The sequence below is a fragment of the Chinchilla lanigera genome, unplaced genomic scaffold (genome assembly GCF_000276665.1).
Source record: "Chinchilla lanigera isolate Chin_1 unplaced genomic scaffold, ChiLan1.0 scaffold00062, whole genome shotgun sequence".
In the NCBI taxonomy this organism is placed as follows: domain Eukaryota; kingdom Metazoa; phylum Chordata; class Mammalia; order Rodentia; family Chinchillidae; genus Chinchilla; species Chinchilla lanigera.
The window spans coordinates 9,403,402-9,417,957 of NW_004955463.1; positions in this window are offsets into that span (position 1 = coordinate 9,403,402).

Below are 14,556 nucleotides of genomic sequence, written 5' to 3' on the forward strand. Positions count from 1 at the left end.
AACCGAACCCACAACCTTGCGCTTGCCAGGCAGGCGCTTTGCCGCTGAGCTAAATCCCCAGCCCCTTGATTCATATATTTAAATATTCAGCATACAAGATTTTCATCTAAATTTTCTAACAAACAAAAACCCAATTTTAAATGTTGAGGTTGTTAAAAAATAAACAGAAGATATCTAGTAGGCTTTCTAAAGCTCAGAGAACAGATAGCATCTAGAGATATAAATTTGGAAATCATTAGCGTGCAGATGTCATAACGAGGACAGTAGGTGATGTCACCAAATATAAGGGTCTAGGAATGACGTGGGATACAACTACACAATAAGTCTTAGGAACACTGACGTTCGTATACACACCAGAGATGAGGAGAAACTATCCCAGGAAAGATCAAAGAAGACCAAAGAAAAGTAAGGTGTCCTGGAACCCAAAGAGAAGAGATCATCCAGGAAAAGGGTTATAGATAGTTCATCAAAGACTTCTGAGAGATGAAACATGATGCCTGCACACTGACCCAAGTCAGCACATGGGGTCACTGGTACTTTATTACAGTGGAGGGGTAGGAAGGAAGTCTGAGTGCAATGGCTTCAAGGTCAATGGGAGTAGACTCTTTTAACATCCAAAATCAGTTGCATCAGGGAATTCATTCCTGTTGTCTCTTTAAGGGAGATTTCCAGCACAATATCTCATCTAAAATTCTAAAATTCATGAATTTTTGAAAAAGAGTAACATGATTTCTATATTCTCCAGTCCCTGCTTCCTTAAATATACTTCCTTCAATGTTATCTTCAGGATCTATTCATGATTGGAGACCATTTTTGCCCTAAATATAGTTTATAATCACTTGTAAGACCTGAATATTTTATATGCTCTCCACACACCCCAAACTGTCATCTGGAGCCCTTCACCAATGTTACACAGTGATGACAACATAAGTAACTTCTAGAACATGTACTACAACAAGTACTTGCTCCCAAGGGTCTTCTGCAGCTGCCTTGGCTTTCTTAATACTGGAACTGAAATCTTTCCATGGATAATTCAGCCAAAATTCAAGGATATCTCTGAAATGAGGATAGAACATCCTGAGGAAATGCACAGAAAATCCCCCCTCTCTCTGTCACACACACACTTACATACACACGCTCTTAGTGATCATTTCTCAATTTGTAGAATCTATCCTGTACATGCTTCAGATCTCAGGAACATGTAAAGAAGAATTCTTGCAGCATTCTTGGAAGGAGAGGGTTATCCTTACATCCAACAAGACTGACAAATGTATTATGTTCATCTCTTTCTCCTCTAGGCAAAAGTAATTTTCTTAGAAACATTAAATTAGGATGACAAACTCAGTGATTTATTTTTATGTTCACCCATCTTTAGTTCTCACTCTCTCTTCCTCTCTCTCAATCTTAGAACTCAGCTATGAAGATAAATTCCCAGGATACCACCAACATTAATTCTCCTGCTAAACATCCCAGTCATTATTTTTAATTTATTTGGGGCTCCAGATTACTTTAGAAGACAGAACGCAGAGCAGTATTTACCCTGTCTCCAACGAAAGATGCCACTGATGTGACCACCCTCCTTCACCACCATATGTGGTTATGATGTGGAGTATTATTCAGGATGTGCTAACACTGGAATTAACACCCCCAAAATCATATAATTAGTTTCCTTGCTTACGTTAAAAAATAAATTTAGACACGTTAAAGTTTTAATACCTTTAGCTGAACATCTAGGGCTTTGTGAATTAGGTAGCGTCAGGCAGCAGAGTTTAGCACTCCTCCAGCAGACAGAGAGCAAGAGGTGATTTTTGAGAGGTGTTCACAAAAGAAGACCAAGACACAGGGCTGTAATCCTAGCTACTCTGGACACTGAGGGAGGAAGATCACAAGTTTGAGACCAGTCTGGATAATTTACTGAGATGGTGTCTGAAAATTTTAAGGGATGGGGGATATAGTTCAGTAGTAGAGTGCTTGCCTTGCATGTATGAGGCCCTGAATGAAGTTTCCAGTACATACATACACACATACATACATGAAAATAGAGTTGGTTAAAACAGAGAGTCCTAGTTAGAGGTTAGCTGGTAGTTTCTGATTGACTAAGCCTAAATTTCACTTTATTATTTACACTAAATTGGGTTTTGTTTTGTTTACATAGGATCCCAAGGCCCAGTGATCACCTCTCAATTGTGTCTCAATCTCAGCCTCCTGATAATTCCTTTTAACACTATATAAACCCCAAGGTGTTCTTCTGAGCAGCTATCCCCCAACAGCACCTCAAGAACCTGGGATCCCCCCATCATGGAGTTTCCAGTCCTCCTAACATCTTCCAATCCTCATCCATCAAACAAAGGGATGAGGGACTTCTGCTTGCACAAAGGGTTTTCATAGCCAGTCCTGGTAATAGCATGTATCACTTCCACAGCACATCCTGGAGCAGTAGCTGGACTTGCAATCTTAATTTGATTTCAAGGGAGTTGAAGAAAGGCAGTGCTCTTTGTGTTCATGAAGAAGAAATATAATTTCTGGATCTCTAGCCTATCTCTGTCACTTCCTTCTGGCCACCAAATTTTCAGCTCACACACTTCCTCATCTCCTGAACAAATGGGAAGAGCTGAGAAGCCAAGAGACCACAGCAGATGACCAGATGTAAGAACAGAAGATTGATCAAATCATTAAAGGGATAAAAAAAATAATAATTTAAAAGAACATTAGAGACCATACATAGTGTCACTAGGCAGGAATTCACCAATGGATATTATACTGCAAATTATTGTCATCACATAAGTTGCTCTGATTACCACATATTCGTTGAAGATAACAATATGTAGTATAACAACCACTGTTAGTCTCTATCACTTGGTTTGAAACCCTGTATCATTTTAATGTCCTTGCTTTGTGACGTTTGTATTTTGTTATTGTTCTTTTTCCTTGTCCTATTTGCTTAAAAATAAAATTAAATAAATAAGTAAATAAATAGAGCTATCTTGCCAAAAAAGAGAGAGAGAGACCACAGCAATACTGAATTCTGAATACTGAAAACTGAAAGTGTGACGAACCCTGGAATAGCAGTAGAGAAAGTCATTTGATTTGGTTTTTCTGAGGCTGCCCAGGAGAAACCTTCTTCCCCACTCTCCTCTGTCTCTAGGCTCTATCCTCCGGGAGCGCCGCTTGCCTCTGACCCCTCTTGGCCACACGTGAAGTGGGAGAGGAAAGTCAGCTTTGGGGATTCTGAAAGCCAGCCTCGTGCGTATGGAAGTGTGGAGTTTTAGTGGTTGTTTAACCTCTGAAAGGATCAAAACTGGGTTTCTGTCTGTTTTCTCAGTTCAGGATTTACGTGAAAATTAAAATTCCTCAAAAGCTTAATATTCAGAAGGGGGGGTATTAATCTGCTTCCCAGTAGCTGTATTTGCCAGAACCCACATTCAAAGATTTTTCCTAGATATAATTCTCAAATGCTATGTTTTATTTCTCTACTTCTTTGTCACCATGCTAACTTCTTTCAATATAATAACAGCTACCTTGATGCTAGAACTTCTGAATGTGAATATCCCATCCTGAAGCTGATTGTGTGTGTGAAGCATTTTACTCACCTGAAAAGATTTACTGGGCTATTCATGCTTACAGCTTTTTGTTAGTTCCTTCCTTTTCTTTTTCTTTCTCTTTTTTCTCTTTCATTTTCTCTCTTTTCTTTCTTTCCTTTTTCCTCCATTTTTTCCTTCCTTCTGCGCTTTCTCACTTTTTAGTTCCATTTCTCACTACTTACATTCTACAAACAGCTGGTGTTTTCAATGCTGCAAAAGCTGAATGTCCAGATTATTTCTACTCCCTTTCATCTATGCTTGCAAACTAGCCAATTTTTCCATGTTTTTTCTAAATATAGCCAATAAAAACACACTATTAAAGAGAGTTTCTCATTTCTTCTGCAGTTCAGTTTCCATAGGTACATGTTTTACCTTCCAAGTGTTCATATGAAAATGTTTTATCATGTTTTGCCACTGCGTGACAAGATTACTATCTTTTCTAGTAATCCATTATAGTTTCCTTACTGATCATGAGCCATTTACCAAACTGCACATATTTTTAATGAAAAACTTCATAAAAATTTCCACAAATTTTTTATGAAAGCAGCACACTTCTACATGCAAATGTCTTCATTTGTACAACCTAACTGTGTACAAATGACCCAACATCTTCTAGGCTTCATGAAACAAATGCACTTTTAGTTCAAATCTAATGCAAATACCTGGTATGGTTATTCTCTTAAGTGATTGCTCTGCAAGCTGTAACATCGTGACTCAATGTTGTTATCTCATGGCTTTGCCATTGTACAAATTCTAAAATAATCCAGATAGCAGATAAGCAGGTAAGAAAAGTATAACAAGAGATTTTTATGACCATGCCTAACAGCGATACATGTAAATTCTGCACAGTTTCTTTTATCAGAAACCCATCTCAGCATCTTAACACAAAAGAAAGCCTGGAAATAAAGTCATCCCATGTGCTTAGGACTAGGAAACAGGATTTTTAGCATCCAGCCAGCATTAGAGTAAATGCAGCTAGAACTACAGATTACCCTAATATTGGTAATCGATACTCATCCAAGTCTAAAAGATATTTAACAGACATATGGCAAACTCAGCTGAAGCTCCGAAAATCTACTTTGTTAATACGTCAGCTAACAAGAATTGAAAATTTACTGTTTGCCACCCATTCTGCCAATTGTTTTATAACTATTAAAGCATTAGTTCTGAAAATAATCCTGTGAAGTTGCTAGTATCATACCCATCAGTCAGATGAGGAAACTGATACACAAATGAGTTTTAAAATCTTGCCAAAGATCTAGTTAGAAAAAGGCAGAAGGAGAATTTGATTCCATGCAGGTCTGGTCCTAAAGCATGGACTCACACATTCAGACTTTCTGATTTCTTTATGAATGTTTTCAGATGACTAGATTTACATGCTGTTATCTAATGGCATATTCACCTTTCACTTCCCCTTCACAGAGAGCCATTTTTAGTCTTGTCTGTCAACTAATTCAGATCCCTTTGGTGGCCTACACTTAATTCGTTCCTATACTATCCCATACCTGTGTTCGTACAAATTTTGGGAGATTCTCATTGAGGTTATAGAATGACAAGGAATGAGGAGAAAAGATAAATATGAGAAATATATTTAATTAAGGCTGGCTAGGAGGCCAAGACTGTGTGTACCTCCACCTTCACAGGGCTTCGGACAAGGTTCTATATGTAAAATATTTAGAAGCCATAAATTAAGCTAAAAAGCATTAAGTTCAAATACATTTCATCCTCCTACCTTAAAAATATAATAATCCAGTAATGCTAGGTTGAATTTAGAATTATAAGACTCAAAAATTCCATTCCAGAAAATCATAGCTTGGTCAGGAACTAAGCCCACAAGCCCTTTCTTTCTTCTTTTTACCCCATGTGGCTCTACCTGATAAAGCAGGGTCCTCTCAGACACACAGGAAGTCACCTCAGGGTATATATAGAAAATCACTTCTGCTACAATCAAGAGGGTGATCTAACAGTGGTGATAAACCAATACCATGCGTGTTTTGTTTTTCTTTTACAACAAGAGATGTTAATGTATGAGTTATGCTTTTTTTTTTTTTAACCTCAGTATTCAGGTTTAATTGCAGGGTTGGCAATTTCTGATAAATAAGTAGATTTTCAGTTGCAGTTTGGGGACTCATGTCTAAAAGTTTTGCCATCACTGATCTAAAAGAAGCAGTCTGGACAAGAAGCTACTGCAGGCTGTTGAAGTAAAAGGTCCTAGGCCATACGTATCCCAAATGCAGCCTGGGTTAAGAGCAGGGGTCCCAGGTGGGCACATCCTGTGGCCCCACAGAGCCTTCACACAATGGGGAATGGCACAGCCACTTGGATTATAAGAAAGCCTTGCTGAGGAGCAGCACTGTAAGCCCTAATTTTTAATTCTAGCCAATCTGGAGCAACCGATCAGATTTACCCTTTGACCTCCAGCAGGCAACTTAAATTACTAAGTGTTTAAAGGAAGTTCTTCAGGCATAAAGGATGAAGAATGCCAGAAACAACAAACATGTGTCAAATACAAAATATATTTTTCTCATTTTTAACATCTTTAAAATATAATTGACTGTTTAAAGATATACCCTGAGAAGACAAATCTACAGAATGTTGCATGGTTTCCATTAATATCAAAACAGATTTTGAAACACAAACTATTAGCAGGCATAAAGAAAAATATTTCATAACAAAGGTGCCATTTCACCCAGAGACATAATAATACCAAAGTTTCACACACCTAATAACAGAGCTTCAAAATATCTGAAAAAAATTGACAGGACTAAAAGAAAAATGAAAGTAAAACAGAAACAGAAAGAAGCATGTTCACAATTATGGTGGGAGGCTGCACATTCCCCTGTCATTAACTGATAGACAAGCAGATGCACTGCCAGCAAGGAAATAAAACACTTAAATAACCACTTCTACCAACATGACCTAAACAGCATTTATGAAACACTCTAAAAAATAGAGAAGAGTACAGATTTTTTTCCACGAAAATGGAACATTTAGCAAAATAGACCATATGCTATGTCATAAAACAAGTCTCAAATAATTTCAAAAGATTGAAATCATACCAATAATGCTCTCCTGCCATAACACAATTAAGCTAAAAACCACTAACAGAAAGATATCTGGAAAATCCGTCAAACACAAGGAAATTAAACAACAAATCTATGAATAACACATGTGTTATGGCTTAGATCTAAAATGCCCCCCAAAACCTCATGAGTTTGGAAGATGAATGGATTAGAGGGTATAGTAGCTAGCTTGCTGTTAGAAAGTAGGTTCTAGCGGGAGGAACTGGGTCAGTGGGGTGTGGCCTGGAAGGATATATCTTTTTTCCTAGCTCCTCATTTCTCTCTCTACTTCTTGGTCACCATGAGGTAAGCAGCTTTCCTTCACAGGATCTTTCCACCATGCCTTCCTGTCTTGGAGCCAGCTCTGATAATGCACTGAAAATGTGAGACAAAATAAACTCTTCCCTCCTTAAATTGTGGGTATTGGGTATTTTTCCCCAAAATGAAACAGTGACTAAAACAAGACAGATCAGGGGAAAAAAAATCATAAAGTACATTAGAAAATATTTTAAATGACTAAAATGTAAAACATCAAAATTTCTGGGATGGAACTAAGGCAATATTCATACAGACCATTTGGCATTAAATATTTATAATAAGAAAGTTTCAAATCAATTATATAAGATTTCATTTTTGAAAAACTAGAAAAAGAAGAGCAAGTTAAACCACATAAATTAAAGGAACAGAGTAGATAACAAAAATAGGACAACACACCTTTTGTCACTTGATTTTTGACAAAAGTACCAAGGTAATTCAATTTGGAAAAGAGTATCTTTTCATCAAATGGTGTTTAAATAATTGAATATCTATAAAAAAATTAACTTTGATACTTATCATCCCTCATGTATAAATAAATCAAGGATATAAGTGTTAGAGTTAAATTATAAAACATCTAGAAGAAAATATAGATGAAAATCTTGTATGCTGAATTTTTAAATATATGAATCAATAAAACCATAAATCAATAAAACTTATAATATAAATCAATAAAACTAACAAACAAAAACCCAATTTTAAAAAAGGAAATGATTTCAACAGACATGTCATCAAAGAAGAAAGAAATATATAAATGAAAAGATGGTTAACCTCATTAACCATCAGGGAAATGAAAACTATAAACTGTTACCATTGTATTTGCACTGGAATGGCTAAAAGTAAAACAGGCTGAGAATTAAGTGCTGGAAAGCATGTGTAGCTATGGGGATTGCTGTTGGGAATACAAAATGGTATAATCACTTTGGAAAACAGTGGCTTTTTAAAATTAAAATTAATGATCCACTCATCATGAGACTCCAATATCGTACTTTTATCTCGGGAAAAATGAAAAAAACATATGTCTACACAAAGATTTGTGTTCAAATGGTTATAGACGTTTTATTTATAATCACTAAAACCTGGAAACCACACAAATGTCCGTTCCCTAATCTTTACATAATAATGGTGTACTACTCAGTTATAAAAAAGAACAAACTATTGATATGAAACAATAAAGATGAATTCATGATTAGCCCAAGTAAATAAAAAATTAGAAATATAAAACTACTGCACATTCTTCACTGATACATAATTTTAGAACAATAAAACTATAATGATAGAAAGATTAATATTTACCAAAATCCAAGAGTACAGACTGATTCCAAAGAGACCTTAGGACACTCTTTAGGATGATGGAAATGTTCTATAACATGATTTTAGATATGACTTCATGACTCTATATATCCATTAAAAATATCACATTGTACTCATATAAGTAATACATATTATCAAGTATAAATTAAAATCAATGTAAATGATTTTGAAAAATGTGAAATTCAAAATAGGGAACCCTTTTATCTCAGTCTAAAGGCAATAATGAAAACCATGTAAACTAGTAAAAGAAACTAAACAAAGTGAAGAGAGACTCTGATCACTGTGTTAATAGAAGCCAACAATCACCACCACACATAAAACACTCTAATACTTAATAGGAATCCTTATGTGTGATGTAGTCTTCTAAATATCTTCATCTAACTCTTTTAACTTGGTAACATTCCCAGTAGTGACTCGAGTCGTCTAATGAATACAGGGGCAGAACTGAATGTAGCATACTGAATGAAGGTAAGGGGAACTTATGGTCGTATGTTAAAGTACATGTGGAAATATTAGAAGAAGGTATCAAAGCCAGACTGCTATACTGTAAGAATGAATCAGGAGATGTGAGATAGCAGTGACAAAGAATGTAGACTGTTCCCTTAAGAAGTTGGCTGTAAAGAAAAGAAATGGTACAGGGTTATGGTTAAGATCCAGGAGCTATGTACATGCCTATATTCCCAACATTCAGCAGGTTGGGTTATAATGACCATGAGTTCAAGCCGGCCTGGGGTACATAGTAAGACCCTGTCTCAAACAAACTAATATAATTACAGTTGAAGGGAAGTTTTATATTTTAGATTGAAATTTTAATATATCTATTAACTCCTATCATCTGTATCACTTTTAATGTTCTTGCTTTGTTTCATTTAATTTTGTGATATTGGTATGCTACTATTGTTCCTTTTTTTTTCTCATTTACTACTCTCTTTAAAATAAAAAAAGGAGTTAGAAAAGATATGCACATTTGTCTTAGTAACTTTCCCATTGCTGGGACAAAATATCTAACACCCACAAGTTAAAGGAGGAAAGGTTTATTTTAGCTTACAGTTTGTAGAGGTTTCAGTCCATAGTTGCCTGGCCACAAGGCAGGGTGACATGGCAGAGGAAAAACAGTCCATGACAGGACAGGCAGGAGGAAGCAAGCAGGGAGCCTACCTTTCCCTTTTCATTCAATCCAGTTTACAAACCTATTGGTTGCTGACACACATACCCAAAGTGGGCCTTCCCATTATCTGCACCCAGAAATATGCTAAATTGATCAGTGGATTATCCAGTTATCACACAGCCATAATCCAGTATCATAAAGCTATGATCAATCCACCTCCCAAAAACCCCAACTATAAGTGCTTGAGGCTTAAGGGGGATATATAGATGTAAGCTATAACAACATTGAAAACATAAATGATTTGAAAGAGAAAGGATAAAAAAGATAACTTGAATTTTTCACCCTTTGCAGCCTCACCTATTTCTTTTCTGTGAAAATGAAAATCATAATCCTAACTGTAGAAATTTTGATGAATATTGTGAGATAAGATATAGCACATATTCTAGCATAAGTTTTGCTTAATAAACAGCCACTGTATGCCTCTCACTTTCTTTTTCTTCTATTATCACACTGTTACTTGCTCTACATAGTCCAAACCAGGTGCTAAAGGAAAAGTTTCTATAACATCAACTTTGCAGGTTTTCCTATGGATCCTATTAAAAAGTCAGTAGCAGGAACAGCTGGGGAATGTTCAAGTAATGTTATTGAGGTAGATGTCAATGACCACATGAAAATGCAGTATAGGAAAATAAGCATACAAATAAGTGTGATCCACTGTGGAAATCAAGTCAGAAATAAATACTGAAATCAGAGGACATATAACCCTAAAGGTAAAACTTTATCGCATCCACCATTGGAATAAAATAACTGATACTTTTATCTCCAAAGATTTCAGCATTAATCTAAATAGAAAAAAAAATGTTGTTAGCATTCTTGATTGCTTTCCATTTGTGCATTAGCAATGTAGATCAACAAAGCAGATGAACTATGTGGGATACTGAACGATAAAAATAAGGGTAAACATGAATATTGGGTATTTATTTTTAAAAATTAAACTACAGTAATCATGCCAGAGACCTATAAGGGCAATAAGAAAATGTCAAAGATAAAAATGTTAGTTAGAACATTTGGTTTCTTCCTAAAACAGGATATAGGCTTGTCTCTATTTTGACATTTGGAAACTTTAAATTCTCTTCCAATTTCCCTTGATGAATGTAACGGCTTGTCTCTAGATCCTGCCTGTGGGTGGCACCAACCAATAGGCTTGCAGCCTGAATGGAATAAAAAGAGAAAAAAGAAGGAAATCTTGCTGCTTCCCGCCTGCCATGCTATGAATTGTTTCTCCTTTGACATGCCCCTATATCATATGTCTGTACCCTGAAACCACGGACTGTAGACTGAAACCTCTACAAATTCTGAACCAAAATAACCTCTTCTTCTTTAACTTGTGAATGTTGGGGATTTTGCCCCAGCAATGAAAACGTAGCTGAGATAATATCCCCCGCTGAGAAAAAAGTGAAGATATTCATTTGCAGACCTCCTGGGGAGGTTGGTTGTTGGTTTCATGGAAGCAAGTTCTATAACTCAATCAGAAATAAAATCTGTAGAAATATATTACTAAAGTCCCCTGGAAAATATTCTATATCACTTAGAGTAACAAACAGGAAGTCATTCTATTACTCTCAGTCGTTCCTATATTAATATTTATGTAAGAAATGTAGGTAGAGCTACTAAAATAAAAATGTGTTCAATATTTCTGAGAATGTAAATCTGTGCATGAATCCCTTGCATAAGCAACAGAGACATACACACTCCTCACACATAGAAAGCACCTGTACACAGAGACACACTTATGTGCCTTCTCTGTCTGTGTCCAGTATGTGCCTAAGTATTCTTGAAGAGCTACATAAAAACATGGATTTACTTTACTCAATGTTATTAATATAGATCTAGGCTCTCCTTGGGAATGTGCATTTTTAACTATTACTCTCAAGTGATTTTTATGCAAGAGTTCTGAAGACCACACTTACACAGTGATTTTTAAGCTAATCACAATGAAGAAAAGAATTCCACTGTAATTAGTTCAATCTTCTAAGCAAAGTAAAGAAACCTAAGCAGGTTGATTTCTGGGGCCCTGGGTTCCTTGAGGTAATAAAGCCATTCTATAATTAGAAACTATATTAAATATGCAAATCCATCCTCTACAGAAGTAATGTATTGATTTATATGTACATTCAGCGTAAAAATACCCACATATGTATAATTTGGCACTTTCTAGATCTTTTTGCTGGAAATGTAAAGCTACTGGAGACAGCCCATCAAAAGCCCTGGCTTCTTTATCTCTTAACCTATTTCAGTTCTGAGGCTTTCATCTCAATTAATTATTTCGTTCCTGTGATCACGTTTCACACAATTTAGCTTTACCAAGAACTGTTGAAACTCTGAAATCCTCCAATAAAGTATTCTCATCAATTACCACAAATATTTATCTTTCCAAGCTGGGCTTCACTGAACTCTCTGGTTTATTGCCCTTTGCTTTGTTAACATCTTCCTGTGTTAATTCCTTTCACTGTTCATTTGGATTTCCTCATCTCAACATTCTTCTCGGCATTAAATACAACTTCTTCCTTCATTGCTATTTTATCTTCATTCACACCTCAGAAAACACATTTTCTTGGTACTCACACTAACATGTCACACTTTTTATAGACAACTGCAAAATAATACAGATGACTGCCACTAGAAAGTCATGATCTATAAGCTTCTAATTTTTTTCTAAAATTTCTCACAAATCTTTCATTATTTTTACTATACACTTTCTCTCAGTTTTCATTATATCTATTTCCTAATTCTGCCATTCTCCTCAAACTTGGTCCCTCCCTCCCAAGGAAAAGTTTGCCTTCTATTTCATACAGAAACTAAAACACACTGGGCAAGATCACTACACTTTCTATTTCCAGACAACACATGTGCCTGAACCTCTTGGGTTATAATAGATAACATTTTCTTTTTTATTATTCCCAGAGAACCGACCATGACACTCAAGATACCTTTCATTATTTTCATTTTGCAAAACATCATCTGTGAAATACCAGCATCTTTATCACCTAGGGGCCTTGCCAAGGCATAGATATTTCAAAACTTCAGAATGAGAATCTCTACATCGGTCAATGTGATTGTTCATTCTGATGTATCAACTTGAGTAAGAACCGCTAGCAGATCAGTGAAGCTCTGTGTGTGTTGATGACTGACATGTAGACTACAAACTGGGGAAGGAAGATCTACCCCGCACATGGGTGGCACTAACTACTAGGCTTATAGCCTGCATACAATAAAAAGGGAAAGAAGAAGAAAGTCTTCTGTTTTCTTTGGAGGAGGAGCTCTGGTTTTCCTACTGCCTTTGGACAGTCATCTCCATCTAGTTCCTTCAGGGTTGCAGAGCAGACCTGTCAGCTTTCTAAGGCAGACTCTTCAACTTACAAACAGTGACTCACACCAGATTCTGCAGTTAGCTTCAAGTCTTCAACCTTACTGAAAACTCCACTCTACCGCACACAGATTGCCAAATATTTTGTACTCTTCCGCCCCTAACTCCATAGGCAGCCACTCTTAGCCTACCCCTCCTTATTCCCCTCCCCATCTGAACACATTGCTCTCTTGAGAGCCACACGCTGTTTCTTTGAGTGTACACTTGTAAAATGCTGCCTAATAAATACCTTTATACCTTTAAAAAAGATGATAAAGTAATACTGTGCAAAATTGTATGCTCACTGTGCATAATTGATAAATTACATGAAATTTTAAATGCACCAACTGATTGAAAGACTCAGTCTACCAAAAGTCACAAGAAGAAAAAGATGAACTGAGTAGGACTACATCTATTAAAGAAATTGAGCCAATAATTAATAACATGCTTAATCATTAGACTCCAATTCCAGATTATTTGACTGATGAATTCTATCAAACATTTAAAGAAAAGTTATACCAATTCTCTATAATATGTTTCACAAAACAGGATTAGAAAAAAATAAAATAATTATTGATAGAAAAAAAAAAAAAAAAAACAGGATTAGAGAAAATACTTATTTCACCCATGAAGCCAGCATTACTCTAATATTAAATCCAGACTACAATTACAAGCCAATATTTTTATTAACATACATGCAAAAGCCAACATTAGATATCATCAAATCAAATCCGACACTGTGTATAAAAGGTTGTGCACTAAACTAAGTGGGATATGTCCCAAGTTGTTAAGGCTGGTTCAATACTTAAAAATCAATTAATGCAGTCTATCACCTCAGCATGTTAAAGAAGAAAATGTACATGATGGTTTCAATAGATGCAAACAAAGCTTTCAACCAAGTCAAACACTCATCATGATTTAAAACAAACAAAAGAAAAATTAAAAAATAAGCTCTCAGCAAATTAGGAATACAGGAAAACATTCCCAAAGACTATCTATTAACACCCTATAAATAACATCATACTTAATGGCAAGAAATTAAATCCTTTCTCCTAAACCCAGGACTAATTCATCACTCTTATACAATGTTGTGCTGGAAATTTTATGCAATCAATAAGACAAGAAAATAAAAGAACAAAGCTTTCTCTTCAATGAACTAAAATAGATTAGTAGTATAAATGAAACAAATCCATTTTGTCATGAAATTGTGTTTTATTTTTCATAAACATAAGAAGAGTGCTTTGTTATACTTTCTTTATTAATATCTATCTGTATTTAAAAGAAAGATTCCAACATATATTATTAGATATAAAATCAAAAGGAACAGAAAAGTTATACAGGCTGGGAAGGATAAAGTAGTCTTTGTTTGTAGATGATATGATTATGTAGAAAATTCCAAAGAACAAAAAAAGAGAATTCCTGGAATTAATAAGCAATTATAGTAAGAGTAAAAGGTTAATATACAAAGTTAACTGTTTTCCCACATACCAGCAATTACCAATTATAATTTAAAATTAAAATCATAACTTCATTTATATTCACTCTCCTTTCCAAAAACTGCAAAATTCTAGCCAAATATATGCAAGATATGTATGAGAAAGACTACAAAACTCAGACAAAAGAATACAAAAAAATTTCACAAGTTCATGGGTAGGAAAACTCAAAATTGTTAACATGTCAGTTCCTCCCAAATGGGTATGTTATATTCAATGTAGAGCCAATCAAAATAAGTTTACATGGAAAAGTAAGACAAAGAATGGCAAACACAAA